Source organism: Meriones unguiculatus (assembly GCF_030254825.1).
Source record: "Meriones unguiculatus strain TT.TT164.6M chromosome 13 unlocalized genomic scaffold, Bangor_MerUng_6.1 Chr13_unordered_Scaffold_96, whole genome shotgun sequence".
Lineage (NCBI taxonomy): Eukaryota > Metazoa > Chordata > Mammalia > Rodentia > Muridae > Meriones > Meriones unguiculatus.
This window is the reverse complement of record NW_026843697.1, coordinates 40939-57340: the sequence shown is the minus strand read 5'-3', so window position 1 is coordinate 57340 and position 16402 is coordinate 40939. Positions and strand designations below refer to the sequence as shown.

The window sequence follows — 16402 nt, the reverse complement described above, 5'->3', positions numbered from 1 at the left end:
TATGATTATTGTTGCTTGCCACTCACATTATAGTTATCCATCTATTCACTGTAGTCCACTTTCCCTTCCACAAATATATGAGCCCCCCTTTTCATATACTGATATGCCACATCTCTAAGCCCTGGTGAAAACATGATATTCAGTACCATGTAGTCTTTTGACTGATGTCACCCATCTTTTCACTGTTCCCTGATATCCACATCTCATTTGTTGCTAGATAAAATATGATGACTGTGTTTTTTCCTTCCACCTGTCTCATGACAGGGTTCTGACCTACTTGCTCAAGTAACTGAAGATGATTCATAGATCACTCAAGAACCCAACTAATGTCTAATTCATATTCATGCCTTACAAACTAATGAAACTCCTTTAACACAGGTTTCCAAAGCACGCCTTTGGTTTTCCTTATGATCTAACCTTTAGGCTTTTTCTTCTCCCCTCCTTCACCTGATGCACAGAACCCAACTATCTAACACTGGCACTTCTGTGTCAGAAAATAAATGGAAGCAGCACTAGAATTATATGATTCTATTGCCAATGAAGTATAAATTTATATTGTTGCCACTCTTTCTGTTGTACAAATGCATGACATATTTTAGAATTCAGTGACCTTCAATGATGTGCATGTGAAATTCAGCCAAGAAGAGTGGGCTTTGCTGGAACCATCACAGAAACAACTCTACAAAGATGTGATGCTAGAGACCTGTAAAAACCTCACTGCTATAGGTAAGACAGCAAATTTTCTTTCACTTTTAAAATAAGGAGACAAGTCTTACTTTGTTATTGATCCTTTTCTATAATTCCAATTGAGAATGAGGAAGAATGAGGTGAATAAGTCAGGCATAGTTCTAAGGGTCATAGAAGATAGTGATTTAAGTTTTGCTTTAATAATAACATGATATTTCCAGTAATATATATTTTCTTGTACTCTATTTTAGGCTACAATTGGGAAGACCATACCATTGAAGAACATTTTCAAAGCTCTACAAGTAATAAAAGGTAACTTTATGTGCACACTCATACAGATATAAATCTTAAGAAATTTTAATGTGTCCTGAAAGTTTGTTTTTTGTTTCTTTGTTGGCTGCTTTTTATTTTCTGTTTTTGAAATAGTTTTTTTTTTCTGTGTAGCTGTGGCTTAACTTAGACTTGCTTGTTAGTCCAGTGTGCTCTCAAAATCACACAGATCTGCCTGCTTCTGTCTCCACAAATGCTGGGATTAAAGGAATGTACCAGCATAGCTGTGTCCTGGAGGTTTTAAAGAAAAGCAACAGTGCAAAAAGAGCACTGCTTCTAAGTGTACTGATGTTCATTAAAATCTCACAATTCCATGTACCTCAATGTGAGGTATCTGATTTGTGTTTGCAAGGCACTCCCCTAAGATAGAAGAAAATAATATAATGTTGTAACAGAAAATGCCCTTTACATCATATAGACATTACAGCTACTGAGTTGAATTGCCAATCTGTTTAGTCTCATTCTATCTAGTCAGATATTGTAAGAGGTATACCCATTGAATAGGTGATCAGTATGTGTCCAAAACCTTCTGGTAAGCAAACATTTCATAGTACAACTAGTGTTACTCATATTCATGCAGTAACATTGTAAAGTTTAGTGAGAGGAGCAGCTTATGAGAGTCAAGAATATTGTTGTGGAGAAACCTTAATCCATATATGACATGTCTATGACGAACAAAAACAAACTGTGTTAATTCAATGTGGGAATCTTTTATTATTCTTGTAATTTAAATAGGTATATCATATGTCACAATGTTTCTAAGACACATGAGTATAGAGATATTGAAAGAAGCAGTGTACCTGTCTTTCTCCAAGAACAGTTGATTTTGTAGAAATCCCCAATTTGAGCAGATTTGCTGAATGTGATAAATGGTTACTGTTAATTGGTTTTGCATGTAGTAACACTGTAAAGTTTAGTGAAAGGAGCAGCTTATGAGAGTCAAGAATATAATTGTGGAGAAACCTTAATCCCTATATGACATGTCTATGATGAACAACAACAGAAAAAAAAAGTGTTAATTCAATGTGGGAATCTTTTATTATTCTTGTAATTTAAATTGGTATATCATATGTCACAATGTTTATAAGACACATGAGCATAGAAATATTGAAAGAAGCAGTGTACCTGTGCTTCTCCAAGAATAATTAATTTTGTAAGAGTCCCCACTTTGAGTAGATTTTCTGAATGTGATAAAAGGTAACAGTTAATTGGTTTTGCAACTTCACTGAGAATTCATCAGCAAAGTCATACTGCTGAAAATACCTATGAATACTAGGAATTTGGAACTTCTTCTGCTTGTCCTGGCTCACTTTGTAAATGAAGTGTCATTCATACAGTACAAAAATTTGTGAAAAGGACTGCTGTGGTAAAACTCTGAATTCTTACAATACTCTTCATATATATGAGAAAACCTGTTATAAAAAAAATGATGCCATAATAGTGAATCACATAACAAATGATCTTACCATCACAGGGATCTTCAAAAATACCCATAATGAAGGGAAAAAACATGAAAGTAAATAAAGTGATAAAACTTTAAAATTTTATTCTTCTTTGCCATTAGACTGAATTACAAAATTCATATAGATAAATATATTTATTAGTGTAATGCAATGACTGTGGTAAATCTTTCACATGTTCCAATTATCTTTGCAGGCATGAAAGCAGTCATATTGGAGAGAAACCTTCTAAATGCACTCTCTGTGGTAAAGCCTTCCCCTATACCACTGATCTCATATAGCATAAAAGAACACACACAGGAGAGAAGCCTTACAAATGTAATCAATGTCGTAAAGCCTTTGCAAAAAACAGGCATCTCATAAACAATAGAAGAACACATACTGGAGAGAAACCTTATGAATGTAACCAGTGTGGTAAAGCCTTTGCAAAGAAGAATAATCTCCTAAGGCATAAAAGAACACACACTGGAGAGAAACCTTATGAATGTAACCAGTGTGGTAAAGCCTTTGCACAAAACAGTCATCTCATACGGCATAAAAGAACACACACTGGAGAGAAACCTTCTGAATGTAACCAGTGTGGTAAAGCCTTTGCAGAAAACAGTACTTAAGCCATAAAAGAACACACACTGGAGAGAAACCTTATGAATGCAACCAGTGTGGTAAAGCCTTTGCACAAAACAGTAATCTCATACGGCATAAAAGAACACATACTGGAAAGAAACCTTATAAATATACTCAACATGATAAAGCCCTTGCACAACAGAGTAGTCTCTGAAAACATGAAAAAAACACACACTGGAGAGAAGCCTTCTGAGGTTAATTAGTGTGATAAAGCCTTTGCATGTAACAGTAATCTCCTAAGACAACAACACATTCTGCAGGGAAACCATATGAATATAAGTATGTGGCAAAGCCTTTGTACATAACATCTCCTAATACATAAAAGAACACATACTGGAAAGAAGCTGTCTGACTGTTACCAATGTAAAAAAAAAACTTTTGGACTTCAGAATCATCTTCACACTCATGAAAGAAATCCTAATGGATAGAAAGCCTGTGAGTGCTTTTAAACATGGTGAAACCATTCCACATTATAATCTTCATCATCTTGAAAGGATTCATACTGGCAAGAAAACTTATGAATGTGTTAAAATGGTGAGGCCTTGCACAAATCTAGAGTCATCGTCATCATAAAAGTATCCTTACTGGAGAGGGATTCTGTGAGTATAAGCAATGTGGAAAGGTCTTTGTGTTCTTTGGTCCACTGAGATCCAACAGAACTGAAAAACTAGCTCAATTTGAAATGACCTCACTTTTCTGAAGGGGAAAGGGAATAGGGGCAATAGGAATGGAGGGTAGTACAGGGGGGAGAGAAGGGAGGGGGACTACAGTTGGAATTTAAAGTAAATAAACTTATTTTTTAAAAGAATACAATGAATGATGAATATCAATTACATGCAACAGTATTATATAATAAGTTGTTTACGGAAGACTTCTTGATAATCCTGATTCTCAATATTTACTATTTTCAGTTGCCTCACTTTACACAAGAAACTTTTAGTCCAGTGGATGAATGTGTAGGGAATGGTGAACTAACACCAGCCAGGAAGTTCTCTGAGAGTATCACAACAGTGGTAGCCTGTAGAAGTTTCTTTGTGTACACATAACTATTGTTCCAGGGGTTCTATTGAAAAACATCACAACCCACACTGAATTTTGAGATATGAGGGAGGAGGCTTTCTTTTCCATGTATGACTCTGTTTCTGGATTAGATTTAGACATTGACACCACCAATCAAATTTGATAGATGGCCTTTGACACAGATCCCTGATAACTCTCCCCTCCCTTCAAATATAGGATAATTTGGTTCCGTGTCCTTGTTCTTATTCATATAATAGGAATGTGCTGTTTAATGCAAATTGGGCATCCTTGAATTGCCTAGCGTTAAACAATTATCTACACCTATGCTTGGAGCATCCCAGGCACTCCCCAAGGGATATAAGCCTCTGTTATCTGTTTTCTGGAATTAAAGTTGAACTTACTTTCTGAGGTGGTTCCCAGAGTGGCTGACCACTGTTATGCTTGCGGGCTTTCCAAGCTTTATACTACTCATCTTCTTCCCCTCATGCCTTCCTGGGCTGGTGGGAAACAGCCCTACAGGCAGCAAGAGAACCACATTGTTTGAAATGCCTGTGATAAAATGTCTCAGACTTCATAGCATTTCAAATTTCACATGTTTCTGGATGTGAGATGGTCAATCAAACAGTGTCTTGGAGTGGGACTCTTTAAAATGAGTTATACTTAGTGTTTAGTTCACTGTAAGGTTGTAGGCAAGCTTCATAGTATGAAATCTTCTAAAGTGAGTACAGTGGCCTATGGAAAATAAATAAGTGCAGAAATTTTATCTTTGTCTTTAATAGCTTAGTAGTGTTCTGATAACATATTGTTGGATGGCAGAGGAAAGGAACTCCTTTTTGGGTGGACTAGGGAAAGGGGATGGGGGAAGATGGAGGGAGGGTCGGACAAGTAGGAGTTGACAGAGTGACCTTCAATCAGCATATATAATGAATAAATTGTGAAAAATAAAAACAATTAATAAAATAAAAAATAGTAAGAAAAACAAAACAAAAGAGCAAAAATTTGAGTCCAGTTTGGGTAACCACCCTCCTTCAAAGAAAAGAAAGAAGATATATACAAAGAAAAGAAAAACAGAATCTTTGTCTTTGCCACCTTTCTTCCCTGTGGGCTCACTTGGTAATCATTATCCAATGGAGAACATGCTTCTCTCTCTGAAGATTATGTTACCATAGAAGTAGGATTTGAACCTGGAACTAATGCCAGAGTTTCATAGTTAACATCTCAAGTCAAAACTACCTGCCATTTTCTCCCAGCAATCCTTCAGTCTATCCATGTTATCTGGTCCTCCAGGCTAGCACAGCCCATGAAATACCCTGAATTCTCCTTCCCAGGGCCTGAGCTAACCTCACTCCCCTCTCACTCATCCATAGGCAAACTATTTTGGCTACCTGTTCCTGTCAAGAGCCATGCAGGAGCAACAGTAAAACAGCTGTAGAACTCATAGAATGTGGCTCCCTGTGAGCATAGGCATGATGAGTTTGTCTTGGAGAAGCATAATTCCAAGAACTGATTTTCCTGAGGACTTTGTGCTCTCATGTAGCATATCTCTGCTTGTTGCCCTTATGATGCCCATATACCTCATAACATGAGTTGTATGAAAACTCTAAGGAAGCTTCTAGCCCATCACTGGGCAATATCACTGGCATTTAAAATTAACAATGCTTGATCTCCTTTCACATGTTTACTGGAGCATATTAATGAATTAACCAGTGCCCTTGAAAGGAACCATAGATGTAGATTGTTAGCAATGACCATTATACTTAGAAAGAATTTGGAAAAATAGATTGTTTAACAAGGTCAGGGAAGATGTTTTTGCTAATGGCTCTGATGTAAAAAATCTTAGAGAACAATTTAAAGTTAAGAAAAGTACACTATTAATAGTAAAGCCATGGATGTTTTAAGGTTGATGAGCTGAAACAATAGCCCAAGGAAGCATTAGACCTTCAAACTGGGTCTAAAACTGAGACAGCATTTGATTCCCCTATATTTGTTTTTCCCCTTAGCTTCTTGATATGATTTAATAAAAATGATTAATGAGTAGATGCACACCCCTTTAAGATTTAAAGTACAGGTGCCATGGCAGTACCATGCCATTTTTTATTACTGTTGCGCTATAGTACTACTTGAGATCTCGGATGAAGATACCTCCAGAAAATCTTTTACTTTACAGGCATTCTTTTTTTTTTTTTTTTTTTCCAATGCAGTTTATTCAGGAACATTGAACAATCCTCGGACCCCGGGGAAAGCCAGCCCACAGCTTAAATAGCCTCTGGGTAGCCAACCCCAGCATGCCACGTGGGCAATGCAGATAGGTCCACATACATGGAAGCAAGCCAGATCCTCGGCCTTAGCCAAATGTGGAGTTGTTCGTGACAGAGAGCACTCACCATCGGGAAGGTGGAAGGCGGAAACCAGCTCCATCTTTAAGGCATAGCATTCCGCAGTTCTCTACAGTTCCCCCTTTTTGTTTTAGACGCATCAGGCAAGAGTAGAGGTCTGATCTCTGATATTAGAAATAAATTGGGACTTTGTACAGATGGCCTTCTGGTGTTGGTCTCCTTGGTTTGCCTGTGGTATATATGCAAGATTAGAGTCTCACAACAGTGTGATGCAGCCATGATCATTCAGGCCTTTACAGCCATTGAAGCAAGACATTCTCCCCAAGCATGGTTGGATACCATAAAAAGCTAAAATGATACGCTCAGGATGCGAGGCTAAGCACTGCACTCAGGGTCAGCTGCTTTGGACCCAGAGAAGAGCATGTCTGATTGCATGCGGGTTGATGCCCCAGGTCCCGCCTCTGAGAAAAAGGTATCGGACGGGTCCGATGCTCTTTGGGTGGATGACACCTAAATGAACATCTGTACAGGCATTCTTTTAAAATCAATTCTGTTTTGTTTTGTTTTGTTTTGTTTTGTTTTTCTATATGAAATTGAGAATTGTTCTTTCAAGGTCTGTAATGAGTTGTGCTGGTATTTTGATTGGAATTGCATTGAGTCTTTAGATTTCTTTTGGTAGAGTGGCCATTTTTACTATGTTAATCCTCCAATTCTGTAGTATGGACAATCTTCTGATATCTTCTTTGAAGTTCTTTTTTTTTCATACAAGTTGTTCACTTGCTTGATTAGAGTCACACCAAGGTACTTTATGTTATTTGTGGCTTTTGTGAAAGGGTTTTGTTTCCCTAATTTCTTTCTGAGCCCATTTGTCTTTTGTATACAGGAGGACTTCAGTTTTTTTTTAAATTTAATTTTGTATCAAGCCATTTTGCTGAAGATGTTTATCAGCTGTAGAAGTTCCCTTGAAGTTTTAGGGATATTCATATATATACTATCACATCATCTGCAACACAAGCTGGACTTCTATGGAGAAAAGTGAACCCTCCTCTATTGCTGGTGGGAATATAAACTTGTACAACCACTTTGGAAATCAATCTGGTGCTTTCTCAGAAAATTATGAATAGTGGTACAGAATATTCAGTTATACCAACTGTGGGCATATATTCAGAAGATTATCAACCATACAACAAGGACATTTTCTCAACTCTACTCATAACAGCTTTATTGAAAATATCCAGAATCTGGAAACAACTTAGAGGCCCCCAAACCGAGGAATGGAAACAGAAATAGTGGCACATTTATACAATGCAATACTATTCAGCAATTAAAAACAAGGAAATCAACAGGTAAATGGATGCAACTAGAAAAGATCACTCTGAGTGAGGTATCCAGAAGCAGAAAGATGCTCATGGTATATACTCACTTATATGTGGATATTAGTCATACACTATAGGATTAAAATACTAAAATCTATAGTCCTAAAGGATCTAAACAACAGGAAGTACCCTAAGGAAGATGCTTAATCCTCATTCAGAAGGGCAAATGGGATAGACATCGGTAATGGGGGAAAATAGGGAACAGGGAAGGAAACTAACACAGAGGGCCTCTGAAAGAATCTACATAGCAGGGTATTGAAGCAGATGGTTAGACTCATAGCCAAATTTTGTGCAGAAAGCATGGATTAATATGGAAGATTCAGGAGCTAAAAAGGCCTGGATGGGAGAGGTCCTCCACAAGGAGGCCAATTGAGCCAAAAAATTATGGGCCCAGGGGGTCTTGTTCCAACCAAGGACCATGCATGAAGAACACCTAGAACCCCTGCTCAGATGTAGCTCATAAGTATCTCAGTTTCCATGTGAGTTTCCTATTAATGGAAACAGGGGCTGTCTCTGACATGAATTCAGTGGAAGGCTCCTTGATCACCTACTACTGGAAGGTGCAGCCTTGCCAGGACTGCAAGGAGGAAGAAGGTGCAGTCATTCTTTGTAAGACTTGATAAGATAGGCTAGCATAATATAGTAGGGAAGTAGGACTTCCCCTATTAGTGGACTAGGAAAGACGGCATAGGTGTAGAAGAGGGAGGTAGGTTGTAACTGGTTGAAGATGAGGGAGGGGCTTACAGCCAGAAAACAGAGTAAATTGTAATAATCATTAAAAAAGAAAAAAATATTTTTTTTTCCTGAGATGGCTGGACTCAGGCAACTGTCTCTTAAAAATAACTAGAAAGAATTATATTTTATCTCTACACATTTTCCTTTTTCCTATAATACTATATGTAATAAATATCCTTGATAAAATTCAGTGGTTTGTTATATATTCCTAGTATTATAATATTATAAAATATTTTAAAAATCAAATTTTGATATTTTAAGTCTGTAAAAATAGTTTATGAAAAAGTGGCTTGAATTTTCAAAAGAGCAAAGGATGATTACTCAAAACTCAGGAGGGTGAAAATGGAAGGAAAATTGATGGAAGAATAAATAATATATAAATAGATTAATATCTCTTACACAGTAATTATAACATTTGGTCATTGAGATTTAAAAAATATACACAGAATATTTCTCAAGTAAACAATGTAAGCTATTATTAGCTCTTATGCATGCATGCTGAAGTATTTCTTTATATTATTCCTCTTGTCACTGAATGTGTTCTTTGACAAGTCATGCCACTACACCCTGATGATCAGGCTCTAATACTGACTATTCAGTTCTTATTTCAGAGGACTGACTGCTTTTGGCCCAATTAGGACTGATGTCAAACAATGTTTGATTTCTGTGTCTAGCTCAGGTCATAACTTTTGATGATACATTTTGAGTTAATCCACAATTTCAAAATAAAATAATTGCCCTTCTTGAAATGTTAAATGTTCTCTCTCACTCTCTCACATACACATACACACATGCACACACATGCATGATACATGTAATAGCAGTTATTGCCACCCCAAGACTTGAAATTGAAAAAGCCAAAAGAGGGATATATGAGAGATTTTGTAGGAAGGGCAGAAAAAATGAGAAATAATGTGATTATATTAAAAATTCTCAAAAAACAAATGTGCATGTTTTCCATGAATAAAAAATTGAATAATATTATATTTTGCACTCATGTGATTCAGGACAATCAAGTCCATTCTATCTTAGCACATGGTAAGCTTTGCTTCAGTAAACATGAGTGTAGATGTGTGCTGGACCTGCCCAAGTCATCTGTTGTTTTCATATGGATAATGGTGGAACTCCTCATTCAGTGCGTACAGTACATACTCTCTTTTAAATTGACTCAAGAATTTTAGTATTTGTTTGTGTGAACATTATAAAATAAAGTTCCACTAAACTTCTTTTTTGGCCCACTTTCTTCTACTGTCTCCTTCCATCCTTTTACACAGAGATGCTGTCCAACCTGGATGATAAAGAGTGTTCAGTAAATGCAGCAGAAGAATGGACATTGTTGTCTAGTCCATTCTGTTAGTTCCTGTCTTTCTATTGGAGAAGTGAACATCCAAGTTGAGAGATTTCAATGAGCAATGTTTATTATTTCCTTTTATTTTGTAGTTATAGTGTGGGGTTTTTGCCTTCTGCTTTGATGCTTGGGATTATTCATTATTTGTGTTGTCTTGGGTGTGGTTAACACTTTAGATTGGAGTATTTCATTGATTGGCTTCTGTAGTGAAGTTTTACAGAGATACTGCTCATATTTGGTTTTATTATGCAGTATGTCTTTATTCCTCATTTATTATTGAAAGTTTACTGGATATAGGAATAAGGGTCCCTCAAAGATTATATATAATCTGACTCAGCCATTCTAGGTTTAGAATCTCTCTTGAGAGATCAGGAGTTATTCTAAAGAGCCTGACTTAAATGCAATTTACTATTTTCAACTTTTACTCTCCCTTCTTTGTTTAATATACTTTTCTTTACATTTAATGTTTTGATTTTATGTGCTGAGCACAATTTCTTTTCAGTACACTTTAATTGTTGTTCTATATACGTTTTGTACTTTCATAGGCTACCCCTTCTTCATCAGGTTAAGGATACATCCTTCTATTATTTTGCTGAAAATATTTTCTAGGATTTTGATGTGAGTTTTTTCTTCTTTTTCTATTTCTATTATTCATAAATTACTTTTTTGCACTTTTTAAATTTTCTGGATCTTTTGTGCATGGCTATTTAACATTTCTTTGGACACAATTGTTGTTGTTGTTCTTCTTCTTCTTCATCTTCTCATCCTTCTACTCCTCCTGCTTCTCTTCTTTCTCTAACTCCTCCTTCTTTTTCTTTCTTTTCATCCTCCCTTTCTCCTTTTTTTTTTTTTAAAAAAATAGTCACTTTACTCATATATTCATCCGGATTAAAGTTTTCCCTTCCTCTAATCTTGACAACTCTTTCCCATCTCCTATTCTATCCTGTCTAAATTCACCCTCATATTAAAAAAGGAGGGGTATAAGGTATAATAAGAAAATAAAATAGCAAAAAAACAAAAGCCAACACATCTGAGTAGGAAAAAAAAAAAGAAAAAGAGCCCAAGTTGGGAAATGATGCAGACTTGTTCATATATGCAGGCATCTCATAAAATATTAAACTTGAAACAATAGAAGGTGGGCTAAAAAGATAGAATTGAAGGGGATTGGGAAAGAAAGGAAGAGGGCAATGAAAAGGTAACATGAGGAAAGACAGGTAAAATTAAGGGTCATTTGTTTGGTATAGTGGAAACCTAATGCAATAGAAACTTTCTAAAATATATATATAAGAAGCCAATATAAATGAAATCACCACACAAGACTTGAATACACACAGAGGACATGTAGCTTTAAAAACAGAAAAAAAAATCTTCAGCAAATTAAAATGAGAACTATGATAAAAATTTTTTTTAAATGCATGCCATAATTCTAGGACATGATAATCCAAACTTGCCAGTGAGGGAAATTTTTAGCCATCTACCTATTGGAATGTACTCTTAAAAATACAATTAAGAGTAGCCCCTTGGATAAAATGAGTGTCCCTTGGAGAAAACTACATTTTCATTTGCAAGCACTTATCAATTAGAGATAGGGCTAGGGACAGAACACTAAAGGCCTAGTGCATGCTGCCTCAGTCTCTCACAGTTTATCTATTCTATAGTCCTCTTAATTTATAGTGCTTTGTTCTTCGATATCCTCTTTCCTTTCTGGCTCTTACACTCTTCTGGCTGAATTACTGACGAGCCTGGAGGACATATTCTGAGGCCTCTCACTGACTGTCTATTTTCTCTATGGGTCTCTGAATTTGTCTCCATCAGATGCAGGATGACATTTTTTGATGGCTGAACAAGATACTGGTCTATGAGTATAGCAGAATGGTGTCAATGGTCATTTTATTACTTTTAGTAGAATGTAGTATTTGCTTTTTTCCTAGAACCTTGGGGTATGTAATTTATTTTTCTTGATCAATAATCCGGTGTCAGGTGTGGATTGCATTATATGAAGTGGGCCTTAAGTCAAACTATAGATTGGTATTTACTCCTACAACTCACACTAATATGTCTTACAGGTAGAACATTGTTAAAGTTCAAAAGTTTGGTAGCTGGGTTAGTGTTTATATTTCTCCTCTTGTAGTTGCAGAGTACTTCCCATATCAAAGTTGCTAGAATGTAAGTGTGAAGGTTCTATGTAGGCACAAGCTCTATCTATGTTCCATGTAGGTGTAAGTGTTGTCTCCAGCAATACTGCATTTCAGTCAATTTATGGAGAGCAGCCTATAGTCTTGGCAAAAGCCTGTATTGTTTTGGCATTACAATCACACTACTTTGGCCAATACCTCAGTTAAATATAAACTATTACCAGTACTGGATGCTTAATTTAGTGCCAAGAGATATCCAGTTGGGACTTTCTCCTTGTGTGGTGATTTCATTTATATTGGCTTCAAAGTTTCTATTGCATTAGGTTTCCACTGTACCAAATAAATGACCCTTAATTTTACCCGTCTTTTTTCATGTTAACTTTTCATTGCCCTCTGCCTTTCTCAATCCCCTTCAATTCTATCTTTTTAGCCCACCTTCCATTTGTACCAAGTATTTTATTTCTCATTCCTATGGAGAAATCTCAGGCTTCCCTAACCTCCAGTTCTTAATCTGTATGTATCCCCTGCAGTATTATGTTCAGTTGCTTGCATATCATATATCTTGCAACTAATATATATGTAAAACAAATACATACCCTATTTCTCTTTTGGGGTCTAGGCTCTCTTACTCTCAGTTACCTGCAAATGTGCATTTACCTTCAGGTTTCATGATTTGATTATTTAAATGTCTGAGTAATATCTGATTATGTAAATACACTAGTACTATAACAAAAATAGAAATACACACTGGAAAAACATAAAATCTTTACCAATGATGCTGACCAAACTAGATGCCTATATATAGAAACATGAAAATAGATGCTTATTTTCACTCAAAAGTCACCTCCAAATGGATTAAAACCGCACCAAAGTTTATATACAGTTAAAGTCTTGAAGTCAGCACAGCTATTTGACAAAGATCCAGCACAGCTGAGCTGCATGTTACAATAGCCTTCATGCTATCTTTCAGGCTTGGTCCTGATCTCCACTTGCTACATGCTTAGAGGGTTTTCAATACATGTACAACCTGGGGACATTGGAGCAACGGGAATTTTTTTTCATGAATCATTTATGCCTTCACTCTGTGATACTGCTTCTAAGCTACCCCAGAAAAATCCTGAGCATACTGCTACTCTCATTTTAGGGGGAATATCAATTATTTGGCCCTACATGAATGTCTTCCTCATGGAAGTTGTAACTCACATAAAAATGGCAGATAACTCCTTATGAGACTTCAGCTCCAAGATAGTCTTGCAAAATCTACCCTTGTGTTTCCTCAAGAAGAAAATAATCAGAACAACATACTCTTAAAAAGGGAAACAAAGTTTCTAGAGCTAGGAGAGTTGATAGTATTTGATATTAAAAATACCTTGTACTTCTGTATCCTCAGATGATTACTTGGCATATAAGATTAGGAGTTACATATGGTATGTTCTCAATGATTAGATAAAGATGTAAATGAATGGCTGGAGACATCTTCACATTACACTGGGGTCTATAATGTTGGACAAAGAATGTTTCATAAAAAATGATTTTTACAGTGAGGTATTAGGGCCTCCTTTTCCTAGAAATATCAGCTTTCACGGTATCACTGTGGTGTTGTATGACCAAAATAATGAAAGAATACTTAAATTTAGCAATAAGTAAATTCTATAAAGATATGAGGTATAGACAGTACATTATGCCCAGAATTTAATAATAACTGTTGTTGCTTTGGCCTAAATTGTTTTTCTTGAGGCTGTCCATTAAAATATGATAATATAATTCTTGGGACAAAGCAATATGCCCACACTGGCTTGAATATTTTCTATCTATTGCTATTGAATCTGAGAATTCTTCCAACCTGAGAATGGGCTTTCAGGCTGTGGCAAATATGCCTCCAGATTCTCAAAAATGTCAGGTTATGGGATTGATGAAGAAAAATGATAGTAAAAGATAAGGTTTATCAATGATGACTAAATTTATGACCAAGAGACAGTTAAAACACGTGTCTGGGAACAAAAAAGATATCATCTATGTTTTAGAACAATGTGAATCTATCTGTTATTATTAAGTTCTGTCTAAATAAAGAAGCACTCTGACTGCCAGTCAATCAAGACTCTAAGTTTCTTTGGACAACCATGTCTGACTCATTTCTGCCCTGCCTTATCCTTCCCTTCTCTCTGGATACTATCAACTTCTGGGGCTGGTCCCCAGTCTTTTGCCACACTATTTCTTTTCTTTCACACTATGGTGAATACTCACAACTGAAGATCTAGAGCTATATGGTTCAGAGTAGATAGGAAATGTGAAATCTATTTTCTGGATTTGAGTTACCTAAATCAACATCGTCATTTATATTTCTATCTACTTATGTGCCTACCATTTCACTTATCTATATCAGTTGAAGGATATATAGGTGTTCCCATTCTGTACCTATTGTGAACAGAATAGCAATGAGTATGGTTGAGAAATTTTTTTGAAGGAGTATGTTGAGTCCATTGTGCATATGTCAAGGAAAGTTAAAAGTGGTTCATATGGTAGATTTATTTTCATCATTTTGAGAATTCTGAACACTGATTTCTGCTATGGGTGTACAATTTTGCAAACTCCCTTTGCCAGAGATCCAGGTTTTTGCCTGTCCAACAGAAGATGTCAACTGTCAACCTAATTACTGTTTCCTCCAGAAAAACAGAATACTAAGGGAAAATATATAGTACTTGTATTATTTATCACAATTACTATTATGTAATTAAAATTTGAATACTTATATTGTCCATAAATTAAAAAGTAACATGTATAACTTACTAAAATGTGTTTTCAGAAGTAGTTTCTATTTTGAAATAGAGTGTATCTATATAACAATGCTTAAATGAAGGGCTCTTTTAATTATGGTTAGATATACACTTTATATAAACTTACTAAAAGTAGGGATAAATAATTTCATTTGAAGACACTAAGGTATTTTATTGTAGTCTGGTTATTGGACTTAATGATGGGTAAGTTATGGTGCTTGAGAAAGATCCCCAAAACTATAGCTGTGCTGACAGATAAGCACAGAGCCATGCAGGCCAGGACCAAGCCCAGAGGATCTTCAAAGGACAGGAAAGTCACTGCCATGGGCAGGCACTTGTTTCTCTCAGGTTAAGGTACTCTTGAATTCAGCAAGGGATACATTCCTGCTGATCTGTGGGGAGAAAGTAAATCAACATCTCAACTCCTACAAGTCACTCCATGTTCATTCCATGAAGAAAGATTTCCAATGATATTGTATGCATCCTGTCACATTCTTTTTTACTATAGTGCCAAGAAGGACACTAAACATACATTATTTGTCATTTGAGGTAATGGTTGCCTAAGGTTTTTTTTTTTTTCTAGCTAGATCTATGATTAAAGATGTGAGTATTTTTGTATGTTTCTCAGTAAATTGTGTCTTATTTATGCTTCATTCTGTCACCCATGTTTATCATTAATTTTTACAATTTATTCACTTTCTATCCAAATTGTAGCCCCCTCTCTCATCTACTCTATGTCCCACTATCCCTCCCTCCTCCTCCCCTATCCTTCTCCTGTATTCCTCTGATAAGGAAGGTCCTATCAGACCCTAGCTTATCAAGTTCCATTAAGACTCCCTATTCATCTGTAGGCTGTCTAGGTGGTCCCACCAGGGAGAAGTGATCAAGAAGCAGGCAACCGATTTCAGAGACTGTCTCTTCTCCCCTTACTAGGAATCCCATATGGAGACTGAGCTGTCCATGGGCTACATCTGAGCAGGGGATGTAAGTCCTCTCATACTCTTTGGTTGATGCATCAGTCTCTGCACGGCCCCAGGACCCAGATATTTTTGGCTTTGTTGGTCTAATTGAATGACTCCTGTCCCCTTTAGGTCCTTCTATCTCCCACTTCTTCAATAAGACTTTTTGTGCTCTATACAAAAGTTTGTTGTGGGTCTCTCCATCTGCTTCAATCACCTGTTAAGTGGAGTCACTTAGTGCTCATCCTTGGCAGGCTCCTATCCTGTTCTCTCTCTTCTATGTGCTCTGGCATCTATCCTGTTTTCTTTCCTGAATGAGAATTAAGCATCTTCCCTATGTTTCTCCCTGTACTTTAGCTTTTTAAAGTCTGTAGATTTTAGTATGTCCAATCTATATTGTATGGGTAATGTCCACTTATAAGTGAATATATACCAAACATGTATTTCTGCTTCTGGGATACATCACTCAGGGTGATCTTTTTTAGTTCCATCCATTTGCCTGCAAATTTCATGATTTTCTTGTTTTTAATACCTCAGTATTATTTCCTTGTGTAAATGTACCACAATTTCTGTATCCATTCCCCCATTGAGGGACATCTAGTTTGAGTCCAGTTTCTG

General features: G+C 36.3%; 1 long non-coding RNA gene across 1 annotated transcript; it reads left to right on the top strand.

The window, feature by feature from the left end:
- The first annotated feature begins 621 nt into the window (after positions 1-621).
- On the top strand, positions 622-2778 carry LOC132651423 (uncharacterized). The gene is made up of 3 exons (XR_009589094.1): positions 622-726; positions 939-999; positions 2674-2778. It is a non-coding gene; the product is annotated as an uncharacterized LOC132651423 (long non-coding RNA).
- The last annotated feature ends 13624 nt before the right edge of the window (positions 2779-16402 follow it).